General features: G+C 33.6%; 1 long non-coding RNA gene across 1 annotated transcript; it reads left to right on the plus strand.

Moving 5' to 3' along the window:
- The first annotated feature begins 15,169 nt into the window (after window positions 1–15,169).
- LOC127881726 (uncharacterized) lies at window positions 15,170–21,655 on the plus strand. Its single transcript, XR_008050225.1, has 3 exons — window positions 15,170–15,385; window positions 17,102–17,277; window positions 21,300–21,655. It is a non-coding gene; the product is annotated as an uncharacterized LOC127881726 (long non-coding RNA).
- The last annotated feature ends 1,337 nt before the right edge of the window (window positions 21,656–22,992 follow it).

The raw sequence follows: 22,992 nt of genomic DNA on the forward strand, positions 1-22,992 counted from the left end.
TTCTGTAAAAATATTAAAGACACACATGCTACGTGATACAAAGGAATTACCGGCTTACCGCCCATTGAAATAACTGAACTCTTAAAGAGCTTGTGTGCCCTTATCATTACAGCGAAGAAGGTGTATACCTGTGCAAAGACCATAAAGTGACATGTTGTAATAAGTGCGTTATTGCCGACCACAGAAAGTGTGATGAAGTGTGCGTGCTCGCTGATATTCGTCCGAACTCGAATGCGGAAGGTGCCGGGTTGAAAAAACATTCTACACGATCTAAATAAGAAAGGGCATCTTCTTATAAATCATGAAAACTACACACAAAGAATTACTTAAATAAACAGAACTGCGGGCATATCGAGCATTACAATATATAAAAGAAACAATAATGAACGCGTATAACAATCTTGAGAGGGATGTGCTTGTGTCGATTGCAAAAAAGAAGGAACGAATTCTAATTAATATGGATAGGCAAACAGCTTGTCTGCAGAAATTTCTGATCGAAGATCAAAGCTAAACTCATCAGTTGGAACAAGTATAGAAATTTGGTTCAAACGTGCATGCTATTCTGATGGAACGAAAGCTCCAAAAGGCGGAAGAAGTCCATCTGCAAGACAATTTTTTTCATGCATTGAAAGTGGTTCTCTTGAAAAAAGTATCAAGGAAATGAATAATGCTTTGCACATTTACGACGCCGAGTGTGACGAAACTGCCGAAAAAGGCTCCGACGCGTATATTGACATTGGTCGTTTAATACAATTCAAAGAAACTTTCCGAAAGACTCTGTTAAGTATGCAGTTCCGGAAGCACGGGTTTTGTAAAGAAGCAGTTAATGAATTCGGTTTAATTGATAAAAACGTTTGTATTGCAGGTGACGAAGGTGGTGTTGTACTTTTGTTTCATGATGCAGAAACATGTTTTGTTGCAAAGGCAGAATGTCAGTATAAACCTTGGTCATTTTCGAAGACTGAACCAAACGAGATAGTTGTTTACATGCCAGACTTTAATATCATTGGCTGTGAAGACATTAAACCTGTCCGTTTCAGATTCGTTAAAAAAGACTTTAAATGACGATAATGGTTTTTTAAGTAGTGATTATCCATATAATCAAATTTTATGTTACATCATAATAATTGAAAACCCTAAATAGTAGCATAAATATTACCGACATTAATAGTACATGATTAATTAATTATGATAAATCAATACATGTGTCTAGTGGTTTTGGTTATGTGTAAATATCTATATATACATACTAATATTGGGTTAGTCGTACTCACATGGCTTGCAATTAGCCAATTGTAACTTGCCATATATATATGCAGAATTATTATTAGATGTTCTACTATTAATAGAGCTGGAGTTTCGCTTTTTTTTGTATTCGAATTGTAATGTTGTGCTTGTCAGATTTACGTTTGCGGGACATTTTGTTGGATCACATTAGAATTTTTTTTTATGAAACAAGAAGTAAAAATATATTACCAGCAATGTGTAAACACATTTTTAAATATCATTATTAATAATCATAATAAATCTTGTGTTCGTAATGATTTTGAACAATTATTGAAATGCGACCTATGTTTTGTACCTCTGCCGTCAACAATAATGATTTGTACCGATAATGATGCCAACTTGATGATGCTTCTTGTTCAATAAAACATGGGCACATTATAATATTATTTCGAATGCTTTACTGTTTAATAGTTTCCCATCTTGATTTAATGTTTAATATTAGTGTTTACGTTTGGGTATCATTACAAACTAATAATGATATGTTTGCGAGTGACTGATTCAATGACTCAATTTTAACTTTATTATGTGTGTTTTTATGATTGTATTGTCAGTCTCATACCGGTGTTACAGGAGGGAACTTAATGTTTAACACTTGTCTGTGTGTCAGTGTCTCCGTTTTTCTGTATGTCCTTCTATAAAATTGTCCGCCGAATCTGGATTCTGCGATAACTCAAAACGTACTCAAGCAAAGTTGATGACACTTGCTTTATGGATAGAGACTTTAATGGATAATATGCATTTTATTTCAGTTTATTTTCGTCAGATCTATCAAGAGTAATAAACTTCATGTTTTAAATTGAGAACATTAATCTTGTAGTGAGCTTTTTTTGTTTACTGGTCATATAGTGTTTCGACAAATTTACCGAATTAAAAACATCTTTATTTCCCTTTTGCTAACAATATCTTAACAATTGTTTCTTAACATTTGTATATTGAATAATTAAGTAGATATAACCCTTGATTTGGACGGAACCTATAATACACGAGGTTGATGTTCTTTCATCAGGTTATAAATGCATTTTAGGTATGTATCCTCAATCTAATTTTCATTGCACTCCAACATTTTAGTTGATATCAGCCCATGTCATGGTGTCTTTTCGCCGTTTTTTAACATAACTTGTGATACGACAGAGGTTTTACCAATGGTATTTCTATGCTTTCTATTCTCAAATATATCACGATACGATCATCTTAAGAATATTGCTTTTGTTTCCATTTATAGAATAACTGCGCATGATGATGGGACACAACATCGTCATATTGTGCGTTTGTTACGTTCGCAAATTATTCGGATTTAGCCGATAAGTAAATGTACCGTTTTCGACGCGTGTCCCTTAAAGTCTCGAAATTTTCAACCGATTTAAACGACCCTACCTTATCAGTACATCAACACACTAAGATACAGGTACACACTCGAAAATATGTCACGAACACGTATCCATTTATTCATTAATAGTACCATCTATACAGTTTAGCGTGTTTTGTATTACGTTTTGGTAAATGACAAATAACTATACTTCAGTACCCAGTAATAAATATATTAAGGATGTTCCAAAATGTACACAAACAGTTAACACACTGATATATCAACTTTCCGTCTGAATTCTTCACATGCACGTGCTTGAATAGCGTTTCACTTTACTTCTAACGCAAAATGCCAGCGTTTAGGTTACATTAAATGGTTGAACTTAACTTGGAAGAAATCGTTAATAATATGACTATGATGCGCGCATCTCTAGTTTCACATACTTAAGGAATAAGATCCTTTTGTTTTCTATTCGAAACATGGAGATAACATTTGTCGATGATGTCAAGAACGCGTCGCAGCAGCTACGATCTCGGCCACCTTTTTTACGGCGCACTAGTAAGGCCAGTTCCGGACACCGTGCAGAATTGAAAGACGTAAGTGGTTTAAGTAACGGCATTAAGTTTTGTCTGCTCTTACAGGCATTCCGGAAGTGAAGTTCAATAGCCGTCAGAGGTATACGAATATAGAAATGGTATGATTATTGACTGCTAAGCACGAAATACATGTTGGCTCACCTCGAATTCATGTTCCAGTTATTCTCAAGTATAGCTCCACTAGGTGAAATGAGGCTTAACTGCCAATTAGTGTTAATTTAATATGTTACTTAAAACTTATTTGAAATCAACATCGATAATATCGGAACCAGATAGATGCATATGCGATCAACGAGTTAATATAAGAAATGAAATAAGACCGATATATCGTACCTATATTCTATAACATTTCCTTTTTGCTGTATTATAAACACGTGATTTGCAAAATCATACAATACTATCATTTTTTCTTTAATAAAGCAATGCCTGTGTACGTATAAATCGAATGATATGAAAATGACGGACAAAGTGACACAATTAGTTGTCAATATTCATCTATTATTTGTTCACACTGTTGTTAATTATGACTCAATAAGTTTTTATAAATATATGGTTTAATGGCTGTACCCTGATGTTAAATCATTCGATCCTTCGTTTAACTGTTATCATGACTTTTTCGAATTTCAACATTTCGCTTTGAATATTTGATCAACGTTTGCATTTCAATTTCAGAGCTAGCACGATATTTGCATACGCTCGAAATCAATGTAGTTTTAGCTCTTATATCTTAACCTTATGCTATTTAATGCAGTGTAGTTTTAGGCAAATACCTAAGATAGGTACTTAAAAGGTCTTTGTTTTGGGTGGATATATTATTTAAGTCGAAATGACTGACCGCCATACCCCCCCCCCGATTTTTAGCAACTCGACAAGCATGTAAAGTTACTTTTTCTATCTATACCGTATGCGATTTTTTTCAATGTAGTTTAAAGCGAGTGTATCTATTAATGTCGAAATGATTGCCCCCCCTCCCCCGAAACATAAAAATAAAAAAATAAACAACTCGACAAGCTCGTAAAGTTACTGCTTTAATTGTTAGTTGAATTAAGCCTCCAACATATGGGTTAATTTAGGAGCATTAATATCGGTCATTAACGTATATGCTTCGTATGGAAACTCGGTAACTGTAAATACGCGACGTTATATATTTCCCCCAGGTTTCGATGACCAGCTGCCAAATCAAGTTCATGCAGCGCCTTGATCTTGGTAGCCAGGGTAACCAGTACATGGACGACCTCAACATCGGCCCCAGCGGCGACCTCAGCTTCCCTAGCATGGGCGCTGGGACCCACGGCATGACCCATCCCCAGCAGGGGGAGACAACTCTGGGGCCATGCCAGGGCAGCAGTGGTTCAATAGGGATCTGTAGACAACTCCGGGCCCATGCCCGTACGGTAGTAGATCTATAGAGACCCTGGGATAGCAGTGGTTTAGGAATTTGTAGAGACCCGGGTTGTTGTCGCTAGAGTGGATTATCGTTGTAAAGAATTCTTCTCTCCCATTCTTAATGGGTCAGCATGAACAAAACTCCAATGGATTGTTTTTTTAATGATCTCAAAATGATTAAAATTTTATTTTTCTACAGGTATATGTTTATTTTAGTTGGACAAACATTGTGGTTGCTATGGTTATGGCTATCATGTAAAACAAATCTGGGATCTTGCAATAATTTAAGAACTTAATCTTAGTTATTTAAAGTAATGGAGGTCCTCTTCTAACTTTGATAAGATTAAACCAAAAGGTGATGGCTGATTTTGTCTGTAAAAATCAGTTCTTTTGGAGTTGAGTGGATGTTTGCCCCTTAAGGATTGGCGTTGGACATGTGTTTAGACTTTATAAGCAAACAAACAATTTGTCACATGACGTTGAACAACAAACACATAGTATCCGTTATGTATTTATATGTACATACCTGTAAATATTTAAGCGATTTTATGGGCTTTATAAGTATATCTACCTCTGAGTTTGACCATTGTCAAACCAAGCATAAGTACCTCTGATTTGCACCATTGACCGATTAAGTATCTCTACCTCTGAGTTGGACCATTGTCCAACCAAATATTTCTACCTCTGAGTTGGACCATTGTTCAACCAAGTATCTTTACCTCTGAGTTGGACCATTGTCCGACAAAGTATCTCTACCTCTGAGTTGGACCATTGTCCAACCAAGTATTTCTATCGATTTACACGGACTGCTCTTAACAATAGCGTCCAAGAACATATTTTCTGAGTCGTTAATAACGGCTGTGTCGTTTCTACAAACTGATATTTCTCTGAGGCTAATGTCTATGTTGTTCCTATAGCCTGTTCGTAACAAATATGTATTGCAATACAATACGGTTGCCTCACAGTTATTAATTACATACTCCATACTAATTAAAGCCTTAAGAGTGCATTCGGGACAATAACACATACTAATTATATTTATCATCAATAGGTCATTGGAACTTGTCTGTACGTTAGATGTCATATATGTTACGGTACCATATGATATGGTTAACACGACTACATATTTAATATATAAACAACAAAGACACTTTTGAAATATACTTTATTTGCCAACGGTGCAATGTTCACTTACATAACAAACGTTGCTAGAATACAGCTATAGAAAATACAGTACAAGCAGTCATATAACATTAAGGCATGCCAAAGCTTAAGAAATGTTGTACACAAAACACTCATATTTATGAAGGTTAGTTAGCACTACAATATAAAGAAGTGAAACTCCAGCTGCTGGAGCAGTATTGAATTCTCATTAAAAACAATTAGTTGGTCCTTCATATAAGGCAAGTGACCGATTGCCCAAACAGTACAAACAGTACAATACATCACAATACAAACCAACAAAAACACAAAATATGAATGAATCTGGGGTCACACAGAATCCACCAATTCCCACGAAGTTTTATAAATGGTTTTATATATAACTGCAGCAACTACCTCGCAGACCATGCATTGTATGGGTTACTCTTTTACATCTACAATTATAAATAAAGTGTTTTATTTCAAGACATACATTTATAATTTTCAGATTTGTTTGCAAACTGATACCAATATATAAGTTTTACAATCAAAACTGAAATTGTTATCAATGTTATAATAGCAGACATGATGTGATGAAACAATAGTTTAATGACCTAGCAACTCCACAAAAAATGAACAATGGTTTCTGTTTTACAGATAGAACATTTTTCTGCGACATATTTTTTGTAACAAGTTGTTTGTAGATAGTATATTGCGAGTCAGTCTTACTTGGAACCATTGATTGTAAGAAAAAAAAATGTGGTTTAAAATACAGTTGCATCTAAATTATCCCATTTTGAGCTCTCAATACTCAAAGGCTATCCCGTTTGGCTAAGCCTGTTGGTATTTCATTGGTGTGTATTTACATATTATATATGCAAGATTTATTTTTGTTGTGCAACATTATAGGCTTGACATATACCGGAATGATAGGGAAACAATAATCATCGTTGACATGTTGCTATATTTTCGAGTTTTTGCAATCCTCAATTTTTTGAATCGCTTTTAGCATTCCTTCAAATTGCAGAAAATTGACACTTATGTCAGTTTTTTTTTCAAATTCCGTTCAAATAAAAAATACTTCGTTGTTATCTTTAAGAAAACGTACTCTTTTGTTATATCGACTAGGATTATAAAAAGGTCGCTGTATAATTGAACACTTGTGATTAAATAACAGTGAAAGTTCCTGAAATTGTGTGACAGTGTCTATTGGAAAAAGATCGATACAATTTGTGAATGATTTCATAACATCTGTAAAAAAGGATTAAGCATATTTCTTGAACACGACTCAATCAGGTATTTCCTCAAGTTAGCTATTATTTCCTTATACTGTTTTTTTTGTGAGGACTAATCCATAGCATTTACTTCTTATGTAATGAGTCTGTGTATCCATAGTCATTTTAACTTTGGTGAAAATGATGAAAAAAATCGAGATATTTTTTATGCCCTTATATCAATCTAGCAGTAATGATGTATCATCTGCAAACTGTGTTAATTTAAAGTATATGCCATTGATTAACACACCTTTGATGTTCGTGTTTTTTCTTTGGTCAATACGATTTCAACAAATAAAACACATGAATAAATATCGACTGATGGGAACTCCAAATCTACAGTCACGACCTGTATTTAAGAATTCCGACAGGAAACCGCTCAATTGCAAAGCAGTAGAAGTTTTATAATTAAACAGTGATATCAAGTTTGCGAAGGAGTAACACATTAATAAATAAAGAATTAATTTGTAAACAATCATATAAAAAAAAACTATTTTGGAAAGCATGCTTTTGGTTATACTTAATTTGTTTTAGGTGACATACAAATCTACCAAAATGTTTGTTTTCGTTTATTTTATTTAAGTCTTTTGCGTATTTTATTAGTATAACACATCCTGTTTTAAGCAATATAAACGCATACTGTCGAAATATTGGAAATAGTTATGATTTTAAAACACACGACCCGTTGATCATTTACTGAGTAAAAATTCGGAACAATTTACACTCACAATTGTATAGTGCATTGAATAGCATTGTTGGTGTGTGTTTTCTAAACGGCCGAGCAGACAGACAATCGAATTAGTTTGGAATGGAAACTTTCGTGTTGTTACAATTATTATTGTAATACAGCCTTTGAGGTTATCGCGAACGTTCTTGTCTGATGTTAAATAAAGCGGACAGAAATGAGGGTAGTTTACCGTAAAAAGATCAATACAACACCCAGAGTTCTTAATTTAACATTATTTCTTTTCACAACGCCAAATTTAACATAATCACTATTCACAATGTCATATATGTGCTGACGATTTGAATGCGTTACGAATCAAATGTAAATACATACAGCTTAATCGATTCTAATCCTGTCAGTTAAGCAACGATCTTGGCAAATTCAAATAATTTTTTAATACATTTTATTTATTCGCATAGTGTATATTGCTAGGTGTCTATAAATTAGACAAAACATAGAAAATGACATTCAATTTCAATCATACCAGAAGTATACAAGTTACACTTACGATCATTGAAGTTATTATTGTTAAAACCTCTTCTTACTATTCTTAAAGATGCGAACACAATTTGAACCTACTTAATGCAATTCTATGTTTTATATTATCTATACAATTCAAGTATGTTTAAAGAACAAAACTTTTTGTTAAATGTGATATAATATTGAAGCTTACTTTGAGCCTATATACATTCAAAGCGAGTTAGAATTTAACATAATTGACCCTTTGTTTAAAAAAAATTAAATATTAGCGATTTCGTGATATTTGATAAACCACAAATTACTAAAACTAAGTGAATCAAGTGAACTTTATACTGTATTTGGCTAAAACAATTTGCTATCAATATTTATGTAACCATCATCAGTAGTTAATGTATTGAATACTTGATTGATCACAGTTTTCTGTGACCTCATGATTTTAAACCAAAAGTTTTTGGCTCTTTGTTAACAGGCGACATACACTGGAAAGTGACCAAATTCACATAGTACAGCAATATTTGATGTTCGTCGACGAACCTAACGTTTTCGTTTGCAGAATTCGAAGTGCACTTTATCAACCTTGGGCATTTCGTTTGTTCCCCAGACTTCACAGACATACGTGATTATTGGTGTTATCGATTCGAAAAGTTTTAATATCCAATTTGTTTGTGCTGAATATTGAATGTTCGTACATGGGTTTCATCAATACGATTAAAAACGTAATAAACAAAAGGCGTGACAATTGTTTATCTTACTTGACCCCTAATCAATGATACATCAATCAATTATGAGTATGGCCTTGTACTTGTACACTGTCTACAAGATTTTACCATTGCATATATGGGTATCAGCATATTCATCATTTATACTTTATACCTTAGTTGTATCAACTAAATCATGACCGACAGTATGAACATCATGTTCATAGTCTACCAAGGCGAAATTTAGTTTTAAATCATTTGCTTATCCCTTCTTAATAACACTATGGGTTTTGAATATTCAGTCAAACTTGCCGAGATTTTTCTAAAACAAATTGCCATTCATTAAAGATGACTATATTATCTCGAAAATTATAAAGGCGGTTGTGAGGTGATAAAGAAAATATTATCCTCTTATAATTTCGCACGATTATAATTAAGTTATCGCCTTTGTAACAATCAAAAAAGTTACTCCAAGACATAGGATATACGTTTTTATATAATAACTTATTACAGATTTTAGCCAGATATGGAACAATAGCTTTTTCCAATCAAACAAAAAGTTCAAATTATCACTTTTATTTCGGGACATTGCAGATATCGTTTTAATTACTTCAACAGTCGGAAGTGGAACATCGTGAGAGTCAATATGTATACTGTCTGACACTTAATAATTGCAATTGCAATTTGTAAACAATATTCGTTCAGCTGACAGTTGTTTAAAGTGTTTAACTATTCATGTACATTTATATTGGTATACTTTTTATTCCCGCCTTTAAATTTCCTAATGTATTTCAAACATTTTAAAAATCAGTTGTACTCATGTATTTCAGACAGCCTTGATCTGTGTATTGTTATGTACTAAAAAATTATCTTATAAACACAGTAATGCCAGCCAAGCTTCTTAAAAAATTTAACGCGTGATATATTTTGTCTGATTATACAATGAGTGTTTTTTTCCATCTATAAAATATGTGCTTTGCTTCTTTACAATCAGCGTTAAACCAATGCGGGTCCGATTATTTCATGATTATGTTTCCTCGCACTACAGCCTCGTGTGTCGTTGACATGAAATGATATCTGATCAATTATAGGCACCAGTCATTAATACACGAATCCAAATCCAACGAACCATTTACCAACGACTGTGTTACTAGGTAAAACTTTGTTTTATTACATGATTAATAAGAACAGAACAGAAAAGAACACAACAGAATAGATAGTTTATTAAGATTTATCTGAATATCTCCCGGTCTAAATACTCAAGGGGTTGGCAGATAACCTTAATTTTACAAAGTATAAACGCAGACTCTTGAATATTTTTGGGGGTTTTATCAATGTTTTTTTACATCATTGGTTTAATTATGAGAAAAACACGAAAACGCCCATGAGAACTATATCACCAAGTGTTTTATAATGCAATATACTTTCGGTAATAAAGTTCAAAGTCAAGTTTAAAAAGGCGAATTGTGTTATGCTTATAAATTAAGGGGACTTCATGTAAAATGTAACAGTGTAACAAAAATACTTGTACTTTTTAAAAGTAATTATATACTTAAAAAACCACAAGCAGTACATTCTTTCAATTCGACGTTTGTGGAAAAACTTAACAACATGACCATCACTAATACCTTTAGCTCTTATGTTAAATAAAGCCTAGCAAATTTTATCGTTTCACAACTAAAGATGTAATTTTTCCACAACAGGAATGACATGTTTTACAGAGAAGAACACAGTCAAAGTAATTTTTGTAGAACAAAAAGTCAGGAAACATAGTAAAGCATAAACCTTGAACTTAACAAACAAGAAATCTAAGCGGCTTTTTTCCGTTGCTACTCGAACACGGCGCGGTGTTATGTTACTGGTTTGACTACTTGCATTTTGATGCTGTGTCTCGGAGCGTCGTGGTGGTAGATCGGATACTGGGCCTGAAGGAGCTTGTCAACGGTAAATGTTGTATTAATCAACGTTGAGTTAATCATACACCAATGATGCACGTTTTCCTTCAGTTCAAGCGTTCATTGTGAATGGAATGGAAATTTTGCGTAGCTCTTGGAACAGCCGTGGCAACTGATTACGGATGCGTTTATTATAGGCGATATGATTGTCCAACATTTTCTGTTAAATTGTATTTTGTCATGCAATATCGCGTATCGTGTGTTACCTTCTATCATAGCAACTTTTCATTACATAGATTTCCTTGAGTGAGTGCTTTAAGGCCTGTTTCGCTAGAGTGAGTGCTTAAAGCCCTGTTTTCCTAGAATGAGTTCCTTCCTAGAAAGTGCTTTCAGCCCTGTTTTCCTAGAAAGTGATTTAAGTCCTGTTTTCCTATAAAGTGCTTTAAGCCCTGTTTCCCAAGAAAGTGTTTTTAGCCCTGTTTTCCTAAAAAGTGCTTTAAGTCCTGTTTTCCTATAAAGTGCTTTAAGCCCTGTTTTCCTATAAAGTGCTTAAAGCCCTGTTACCCTATAAAGTGCTTTAAGCCCTGTTTTCATAAAAAGTGCTTTCAGCCCTGTTTTCCTATGTAGAGCTTTTAGCCCTGTTTTCCTATAAAGTGCTTTAAGCCCTGTTTTCCTATAAAGTGCTTTAAGCCCTGTTTTCCTTTAAAGTGCTTTCAGCCCTGTTTTTTTATTCAGTGCTTTAAGCCCTGTTTTCCAATAAAGTGCTTTAAGCCCTGTTTTTCTAGAAAGTGCTTTAAGCCCTGTTTTCCTAGAAAGTGCTTTAAGCCCTGTTTTCCTAGAAAGTGCGTAAAGCCCTGTTTTACTATAAATTGCTTTAAGCCCTGTTTTCCTATAAAGTGCTTTAAGCCCCGTTTTCCTATAAATTGATTTAAGCCCTGTTATCCTATTAAGTGCTATAAGCCCTTTTTCCTTCAAAGTGCTTAAGCCCTGTTTTCCTATAAAGTGCTTTAAGCCCTGTTTTCATAGAAAGTGCTATTAGCCCTGTTTTCCTAGAAAGTGCTTTAAGCCCCGTTTTCCTATAAATTGATTTAAGCCCTGTTTTCCTATAAATTGCTTACAGCCCTGTTTGCATATAAAGTGCTTTAAACCCTGTTTTCCTATAAAGTGCTGTAAACCCTGTTTTCCTATAAAGTGATTTAAGCCCTGTTTTCCATGAAACTTTTTTAAGCCCTGTTTTCCTATAAAGTGCTTTAAGCCCTGTTTTCATAGAAAGTGTTTTAAGCCCCGTTTTCCTATAAAGTGCTTAAAGCCTTGTTTCCCTAGAAAGTGCTTTAAGCCTTGTTTTCCCAGGAAGTGCTTTAAGCCCTGTTTTCCTATAAAATGCTTAAAGCCCTGTTTTCCTATGAAGTGCTTTAAGCCCTTTTTTTCTAGAAGGTGCTTTCAGCCCTGTTTTCCTAGAAAGTGCTTTAAGCCCTGTTTTCCTAAAAAGTGCTTTAAGCCCTGTTTTCTTGAAAGTGCTTTAAGCCCTGTTTTCCTAGAAAGTGCTTTTAGCCCTGTTCTCCTAGAAAGTGATTTTAGCCCTGTTTTCCTAGAAAGTGCTTTAAGCCATGTTTTCCTAAAAAGTGCTTTACGCCCTGTTTTCCTAGAAAGTGCTTAAAGCCCTGTTTTCCTAGAAAGTGCTTTAAGCCCTGTTTTCCTAGAAAGTGCTTTAAGCCCTGTTTTCCTAGAGTGAGGCTCATATTAATTTCAACACAATTTCAATCCATGTTTGTCACATGTAACAGTCATACAAATCGGCATGGTAAGATTTTAAATCGTTCTCTAACATCTTGTTGAAACAAGTTCATGTTACATGCCCCTGCAAAGACCTTGTTGAACCTTTTCCCACTCAGAAGCATAGTGAAAATGGCTATGTACAAACAGCATAAAAACAGAACAGCCTGTGAGTAACTCGCAGTCTGTTCCGGTTTTATGCTGTTTGCTGCTCATTAGTATCTAAGGGTTGGAAATGAAGCCGTCAAAACTTGAATCAAGTACGAAAAGGATTTTAATTAAATTCAACTTTCTAAGGGACTACACATATGTCAAAATACGTTTCTAAGTGGAAAAGGGTTAAGCATTAACAAATAACATTTTCTAGACCTTACTTACACCTTCGTTTTAATTACTTGACAGCTCTACTCGGATCCTGAGGAGAAGCTCGACAAATGGATACACCGACTCACTCAGCTACGACGGAAGAAACTGGAAGGGGAGGCGCTATCTTGACTTAACTTTGCAGGGAGGCTGTCAGTAAGCCATTGATATCCTAGGAAGTTTTTGTAATAATGGCTTTTACTAATGTACATTGGTCAAAGCCAGCCAAGCTTTATAACTTAACAACATATTCAATCTCTATGCATGTGGTAAACATATATTTAAGATTTTCAATGAAGATCTGTACAAATGATCTGTGATTTTATCGATTTTGATTGGGTCGTGGTACAACTCACTATATTTATGGTCTGACCATTTAATTATTTCAGTATGTGCTCATAAACTCAAAACTTATTTAAAAAAAAAAGAAGATGAATCAGTGTCATGGTGATCGCATAGAGCATTTTACTAAACCGCAAAAGCGAAAACTAAATGTAAGGTATTCATATCTGTGGGTTTCTTTAAATAAATTGTCCTCATAAATTAGCCATAAGCACCATATCAGACTGGACGGTTAGTTATATGAATTGAAAGATCAAAGGAAATCAATATTTAGTTAATTATGTGCTTATATTAATTATTAACGTTGCTTATAAATTAATAAATAGCACATACATTATTCTAATATATGTGATTTAATGAATAAGTAATCGACCAGGCTGGTCTCTAAACTACGTTTGATAAAAGAGTTATTCATCACAATCTCGTAAGATAAACCATATATAAATGAATGTAATGAACATGTATTAGTAATAATTGAACTGTTTGTTCACCTGCGGTCTCATGATATCTTACTTGTTTCTTTTACAGTAAAACATAGCACAGGTAGGCCTTGATAAGCCATGCTGCGTTTGTATTATGCCAGTCGTTGAAAGGGCCTTTTCACGTTTTGGTAAATTGACTTAATTAAAAACAGTTGTTTCAGATTCGCACACATTCGTTTTGGTTATACTTTTTGTGAGGACACATTAACACTGAACATTAACCATGCTCTAAAATAGCCAGTATATGCATCTTACTGTGAGGACACATTAATACTGAACATTAACCATGCTCTAAAATAGCCAGTATATGCATCTTACGACGATTTAAAAACATGAAAATTATAAAGCATTGCAACGCGAAACGATTGAATAAGTTGAAAAGTTCTTTTGTTGTCGGTATATTTTGTAAAATTACGAAGATTTCTTATATAAAGTTTTAAATACATCATCCATTGTGTGAGCGCGGATGGCCGAGTGGTCTAAATGATAGACATTTTCTCAATGTCTCCAGGGGTCTGTAGGATCGAGCCCTGTTGGGGGTTACATGTTTTTTATATTTATTTTCTGTTATTCTTGGTTGTTTATTAGAGCTGTTTAAATCCAATTTTTACAGTTATCAATATAAAGCATTTAATTGCAAACTTTAATACATGTCAAAATCTGTAAAAGTGCTCCTTTAAGCTCCAAGTACCTCAATCAATGTCCAGTTTTCACTGATTCGTTGAACAGAACAGGCTCCGACCACATGGACTGTGGAATACCGTCCCCTTTGTCGGCCAGTCTCAGTGATCTGTGTCGCTTTCGAATCGCACAAAACGCACACAAAAAATCATGCCCTCTTAGTACGTTTAAAAAAATAAATAATGGTTAATAAATATAACGATTACAATTAAAGGGATTGTAGTACATAATTATTAGAGATACAGCATTCATAGTGTGTCTCCCTTTATATACGAATAATTACATTTTATTTTATTTGTGTTATTTTATCTAAAACATAAATATAAAAAAACTAAATAAGTATTTTACAATTAAAGACAGGAGTAATACAAAATTCTTTTATCCTGCCTCTGTTGCAAACATTGACCTAAATAAAGCAGGGTCGAATAATTTTCCTATCTCAGGTCAACAGGAAGTAGTGCATTCCTACGCACGCTGTGGCGATTAACATGTTCTAATATTTGACCTTCGAAATTTATTGGGACGCATCATGAATGTTATCGTATTTTATATCATCCTTTTATCTTCTTTAAAATATATTACCGAACCAGCTTTCCGTATTTATTATTTTAATTTTGACATGGTGGTTTTAACAGTATTTTTTAATTAACATTTTTAAAGCATCCAACGAATCATAAACGTATTTCGGATTGTTTGTTTGTCATTTATAATTGTTAACTTCGATAGGAATACAATAATTCGCCTCGGCAGGATTACGATTTCGTACATCGGGTTTTGGGTCAGAGTTGTTAGCATTCGATACAAACGCTATCAAAAAAGTGGGGTTTAAAATACATTTTGATAATAGGGATGGAAATACAGAAAATGGATTTCGACAAAGGGATGGAAGAACAGAAAATTGATGTGTATATTGTAAATTTATTGTTATAAGCAGTAGATTAAAGCTGTCATTAAGGTAAATACAATTTAGTTATGCTGCTGCATTTTTTTTTCATTTTTTACCAAGAAAACTATCACATTCTCGATTCGTTTTTTATTTCTTCTCATATTTTCAATGGCAATGTATTAAAAGGAAGAGTTTAAAGTGGAACTATTTTTTTCGTGACACAATCGGTAGTTATTCAGTCATCTAGAATGTTGTGTACAAAAGGCTCTAAAAGAATAATAACATTATATTGTTATGTCAATGTATCATTTGTCTTTGATAAAATGTGTCAACGGCATGAAGCAGGATAAATAGAATACATGGTTAGTGTCGAGAAAAAGAAAGTTCATCCGGTTCGGCCCGAAAAAGAAATATCGGGCTCGCCCTTTTTTCTTTTTCTAAGCCTCACCGGATAAACTTTCTCCATCTCGACACCAACCATGTATTCCCTATATAGTTACATCCTTCGTAGTGTATCTCCCCTGACATGTGAATTATTAAATGTTATTATATTTTGTCACTTTATGTGTACAACATAAATTAAACAAATAAGTAATTCGAGAACATCTGAAGACCGAGTAATAAACAATTATTGTAGATATAGTTTTCGTAGTTAGTCGCCCTTGATATAGGAAATTATAATTAATTTTTATTAAATTCTTTTAACAATGTTTTTTTTTTTGATAACTGCATAAAATTGCATTGTGTGTGTTTACATTGCTAAGCATTCAATTTAAATAAATCGTAAGAACTCACAAGAACGCCTGTTTGTTAGAATTGCAAGGTTACACTCTATCACGTAAGTAGTCAATGCGCAGATATCAACAATAGACTGCGAATTACAATTACCGGTACTTACATGTCAAAATAACTTATTCCGCATTTATTATTTATCGTAAAGCTTATGATTTTTCTACAATAGAATATAATTAAAGCACGACTTGTTTTTCTCTGAGGCAATAGGACATTCTTAAAATGTTAATTTAGAATGACTAGAAAATATTCGAAAAACACAAATCGTATGTAAACATTTAATCTCGATGTAATTATAATGGCTTTGTTTGGTTTTAACAACTTTTCCTTGGAAGTATAGAAATAAATTCAAAGCAATAAAATGTTTATGTTTAACGAACGCAAATAATAGATGTAAAGAATTAGTGATGTTTAGAATTCACATCAGTAACAACTCGAAATTAAAGCGAAATTAGAGCTTTTCAACTTAAAAAAAGTTTGCATACGAAATGTTTACTTTTGGAAAAAAAATCGGTCACGTGTTTTCTGCACAGTGTATAATACGACAAATATTAACTTTTTGTTTCGCTAATAAACACTTTTAAATGTGTCGGTATCGGCCTTGATCTAGGAATAAATGTGTTGATATGAAATAAATTTAACATTTAAAATAATGTGAAGATTGCTTTAAAACACGGACACAACATGGAGACATTAAACGTGGTAAATTCCACTTTCAGTGTTTAATACTTTCTGTACGTAGATTATTGTTTTGCTTTTCACACAAATTTTAACGTTGATTTCATATAGAAACTAACATACTTCGATCGCTCCCCTTAGTATTTAGGTTATTCAAAAAAAGAGAATCCGCTTTTTGACATGCCCATGCACCCAAGAAAAGTGTCCTGGATTGTCGCCAGTAGCTTCATTTGAACACATTAAGGACCATTAGACAAACCAAATATTACGGTTCGTTTCTGAAGCGTGATGTGTCACTTCTAGAATCTGTTTTAGATGCATATGCTGCGGGACCGGACGGATGAGAACAATTTAAGAGTCCCCAAGGATCATACCTATTAAGCTTTGTGAAAGTCGTGAAGGGGATGTCGGTTGAATAAAACATTCACGAACGACACACGACTTATCAAAGGCGAAATCGGAACCTCACTCTAAGCGTATGTTGTCCACAGGTGAGCTCATTTGTCACATACAAGTCATACAATCTTGAAAAAAGCATTGCAATAACGGAGAATGGATTCCAGCAATTCAATTAAAGCTCACATAGATTTTATGTTCCAAATACGCCTTTGTATTTTCAATATAAAGAAGTGAAACAAGTCATTATAATAGTTAAGTCTGGAAGAAATCTGCAGTTTCATGTTTCTGCAGTGTCATGTTTCTTGAAATAAATAATTGCAGTCATAAATCTTAAATAAGGCCAGTCTATGACAGTCATTTTTACGATGGTTTTTCGTAATTAGAAGCGCCACTCCTCACAAACTTGCAGAATAAACTCTGCAGAAGTCGTCTCTAATGGACATCTGACATGACAACACACAATCTACAACTAAAGACCGCATTGAAATCAGGCAAATAACTTAAAAAGAAAAGAAAAAACTATTTAATGAAATTATATTTATGCAGTATGATATATACATATTTATTTAAGGTGGCAACGTTTAATTTCGCAATATATTTAAGTTTATCGAACTGTGATTCTTTCGTTAGGATATTGAACGTCCTAAAACAAATGCCCATCATACAAGTCAGAAATAGCCAGAGAATAACCTGTTAATTAAATTATACAAGCATCATAAAATAACCAAGAACTATTTTACGACGACGATAAAATAACCGAATCTTGAATAAATGATTACTTCAGTAAAGTTATTTATAAAACAAAGCAAATGATAATCTTAAATTCTTAACACTTAATGATAATTTTTTTTTAAAGTTTTTTTTCCACATTTTATACTTCGCGGAAAAACTTCGAAAGAGACCCGCACGAAATGCTAGTAATTGAAAGCGAAAATGCGAATTTTATTACGCATCTAGTATCTAGGAACTTTCAATATTTGCCGGGAAGGCAAAACATGTGCAAAATGTTTTTTTCCACACACATCGAGATAATACGGTAGTCGGGTGGGCATAGATGTTCTTATCATTATATTTTTCACACGAGTAATGTCCCACTTCACAGAGAGTAATATCCCACTTCACAGAGAGTAATATCCCACTTCACAGAGAGTAATATCCCACTTCACAGAGAGTAATATCCAACTTCACAGAGAGAAATATCCCACTTCACAGAGAGTAATATCCCACTGCACAGAGAGTAATATCCCACTTTGCAAAGAGTAATGTCCCACTTTACAGATAGTAATATCCCACTTCACAGAGAGTAATGTCCCACTTCACAGAGAGTAATATCCCACTTCACAGAGAGTAATGTCCCACTTCAGAAAGAGTAATGTCCCACTTCACAGAGAGAAATATCCCACTTCACAGAGAGTAATATCCCACTTCACAGAGAGTAATATCCCACTTCACAGAGAGTAATATCCCACTTCACAGAGAGAAATATCCCACTTCACAGAGAGTAATATCCCACTTCACAGAGAGAAATATCCCACTTCACAGAGAGTATTATCCTTCTTCACAGAGAGAAATATCCCACTTCACAGAGAGCAATATCCCACTTCACAGAGAGTAATATCCCACTTCACAGAGAGTAATGTCCCACTTCACAGAGGTTGCTCAAGGAAATATATCTTCCAGATATCATTGCTTCATGCTCTTTTGATATGGCTTCACTTTAGGGAAACTTAACTTAATGCATGTGCATAAAGTGTTACCCTAGATTAGCCTGTGCAATCTGAATAGGTCAATTAGGGACAACACTTAACATGTTTATGGAAATTTTCGTATAAATGAAGCGTCTTCTTACGAATATCCAGTCTGGGCGGAGAGGGCCGTCCCTAATAAGACTGTGAAGAAAAATAAGGTTCGGTCGGTTTAGTGGAAAACAAGCAACATTACTATACCTTAGCGACAGTTGTGCTCTTTTTGGGATCGCTTCAAATAAATGATAGTGAGTTTAGAAGAACATTTGGATAGCTACGCGATTTGTGGTAATCTTTGAAAATATTAAAATCACAATTGTTTTGTGTGGATGTCGTTAACATTGTAATGTTGGTCGTAATATAATAAAATCTGACATAACAATAATGAATACAGTCTACTCTCGTTATCTAAATACCTGCTAAGTGATCTTACTAAAGCCGTCACCGTGTGTCATACTTCTCTCTACATTCCCTATCTATTACCTGATATATACGCGCTTTTACGAGGCATGATTTAATTTGCTAGTTATATGCTTAAATGACGGTAATTTTGCTATTTACAGTTATGATGCAATTGACGTCCAATCAAGACGAGGGTTTTCCATCAACATACGTAAATCACGTTTTGGAATACTGAACTGTACACGTACATTTTGTAGTTTGAAATGCATAGTTCGATCGATTATTAGTACGTGATAAAATAAACATGAAAAGCCATTCAGAGTCTTATCTTTATTATCTTTATTAGCATTCCGACCAATTGCCATGCAATAACAGAGCAGCACATAGACATGGGCGATCATTTAAGTCCAAACTGTTTCAACTTGCACTGTAAAAATATAACTCAATTCATTTTGGAATGTTGTTTGTAAAAACAATTAGTATTTCGGCCTGTCGGCAGGCTGTGTATTAATTGCAGTTAACGTGACAGGCCTTACTCAAGTGTTAATGGCTAACGTCATTACACACGTGTGGTCATTGATGCAATTAACGGATCAATTATCTACCGTACAGTATCGAGAGCAGCCGGACGAAACGAGACGGTGAAGAATCAAAGAAAAAAATCTCACCTGTGCCGACACTGGGACAGTGATTCGCACTTCGAGATAAACCACAGTAAATACATGTAAAATCGGAACTCGGGACATTTTTTTATATGGAGATATCGAATTATTCGACATAACGAAAATCGAGATATACGATGTTTATTAATATAGATAAAGAAGGAAAAAAGTTGGGACATTGAGCTGACTTCGACATATCAAGAATATCGAGATATCCGATGTCGAGATAACAAGAGTAGACTGTAACTAAATTGATTCACTTTCATCGTGGTGTAGTGGATATGGGCCGATTATCACGAACATACTTAAGTCGATATTTTGACTCAACTTTGAGATTTTGCTCAATTATTGAGATGAGTGTAAACAGCATGCTCAAGTCGGTGATCACGAAACGTTTTTGAGTACTGAGTCAGACTCATCTATGAGTTTGATAAAAAATATCTGAGCAAGCCTTCAACCTGTCTTAAGTTATAAAGCAGTCCTCAAACATTGCCGCAATTGTAAACCAAGAAATAAGTTTACTACACTTTCGGGCGTTATTACAATTCAGGTTATCAAGCAATTGTAATAGTGTAATAACTTTTATTACAATTGAGGTTGTATGAGACCAACTTTTTTGTAATTCATACGTCGTATTTCCCTATTAAGATACATTTTATATACATGTATGCATTATATTTTGCAATAATCTGTGTTTGAAAATGCGATCAGATGCAATATTAAACCAAGAAAAATGTTTATTACACTTTCGGGCGTTATTACAATTCAGGTTGTTACGCAATTGTCATAATGTAATAAAGTTTATTACTATTCAGGTCGTTATTACAATTCAGGTTGTAACACAGCTATCAGTAATATCTTGAAAAGTTACACATGAAATTTTATTTATGGTTCATTGATGTTGTTTCAAGATGGCCTGGTGCGACACATGATGCCTCGGTGTTTGATAGCAGTGGTTTAAAGATAACTGTGTTGCATTAATTCACAAATTAGTTCAATTCACAGCAATATCTGAGCATTTTATTTGAACTCTTAAATATACATTATGCTTGTCCTCTTTTTATGAAAGTAATTGTTCCAGTGTATATAAATGGCGGCTAATACAGGTTGAAATAACGTGTTTTATAGACTATTGAAAATTTTGAAAAATAAACATAAAGTATAATTTTATATCAAATAAACCTCAGTGGAGCAGCACAATTTAGTCAATTAAAATGTAGAAAATTGTTGACGATTTTTCAAGAAGGAAGGCAATCTTTTAGACTCTAAGTTCTATGATAAAGAAAGACATGTGATATTTTTTAGATGTCTGCATCGCAGGTGGATGCCTGTCTTTCAAGACCAATAAGTGGTGTGAGACAACAAATGTTGGCATGCGCCTGCACAACCTGTACTTTGAATTATTCATTTCCGCTGATAGATGAAGAAGTTGGGGACATGATCAATCCTGCGGTAACTAACAACACACCAATACAGGGAGCAGCGGTAAATAAGAGGCATCAGCTGATCGAACTGTTTAGTTGAAAATGTTGTAAAGTGATAGTTATACATATTCAAAGTGATATATTGCCGTAATAATATATATTCTCCAAATATCCTTGATATGATGCTCTGTTAAATAATCAAGTCTCCACACCCTTAAAACTGTTATTTATGTTAAAACTTTTATTCACCGGTGCAATTGTATAGTAATTTTATAAACATATTTATGATAATAATATTTACCTGTTTTTTTATAACAGTTGCAATTGCATGTGTATTCGACGAATAAAACATTTATAACATTCATATTTATTAAGAGATATGTATAGTATTTAGAGAGTACAATATACACATCCTGTCATATCAGTAAATACAGATTAAGATTTCTGGAAATAATTAGAACGTTGAAATATTATTTTTTAGAGACAAGATTTCTTCATCCAAATTTTTTTGGTAAAGTCCCAAAAAATGTCATTTCTGGTTCTGGACTCCTTAAGCATTTGTTCTGGGATTATGTAAAGCTGTGTCTACATGCTTGGCATGTCACTGCAAGTAAATAAATTTAACAGTTTAAATAGTATTTAATAAAACAATATGTTTTAGACAAAACATACAGATATTTCATGTATCAGGCATGTGTGGTTGTTGAAAATAACACAAACCAATTATAATAAGATTTCAATGCTCTATGAGCTGGTTTTGTTTCTAAAAGTCTTTGTATCATGAAATTTAACTCGCATTGATAAATTAAACTTAACATTTGCATGCGACTCTCGTGCCCTTCATTCCTATAACGTCATTAGGTATATAAATGTCGAAAATAATTTAAAATGAACACAGACACATAAGTTTACACCCTAAATAATTGATTATTTATGTTTAAACGACAAAGCAGCAATAATGTATTCAGCATATTACAGATATCCACAAAACCCACAATTTAATATACAAGACATACTAAGTCGTAGACTAAGCATATATAAAAAATATAGTGCTATTTTATCATAAAACACCAAACACCAAAGTTCTCTAAACATATAGTTTCTAGAATTTTCAATGTGCTTTAAGTGTTCAACAAGAAATTTGTCTGTTTAACCTGCTGTTGGATAGTAATTTTGCAAGGCAACTAGCCCAAACAGACTAGTGCTTTAAAATAATTAAGTTGAAAACTGTTACATTGTGCGCTAAAAACTATTACTTTAGAAAAGTATACCTCTTGTTTTTGTATTCCCTAACATTTGTATAATTTCTTGAACATCTCTGTCGCCTTGAAGCTTCCATTTGCTAAAATAAAACAAGTAAAATATGTAAGTTTCCTATTAAAAATGATGAAAAAAATTAGTTAAGTGATCTTGATATTTAAATGTTTACAACAGGCATGGCATTACAAAACCCATCATTCCATAGAACATGACTAAAATGTAACACAAGAGAAACATAGGCTACATACTAGCAAACCAGACATTTCTTATTTACTTCTAACTCTTTCAGTCATATACATGTATTGTCATTACAA

Source organism: Dreissena polymorpha, chromosome 5 (genome assembly GCF_020536995.1).
Source record: "Dreissena polymorpha isolate Duluth1 chromosome 5, UMN_Dpol_1.0, whole genome shotgun sequence".
NCBI lineage: Eukaryota > Metazoa > Mollusca > Bivalvia > Myida > Dreissenidae > Dreissena > Dreissena polymorpha.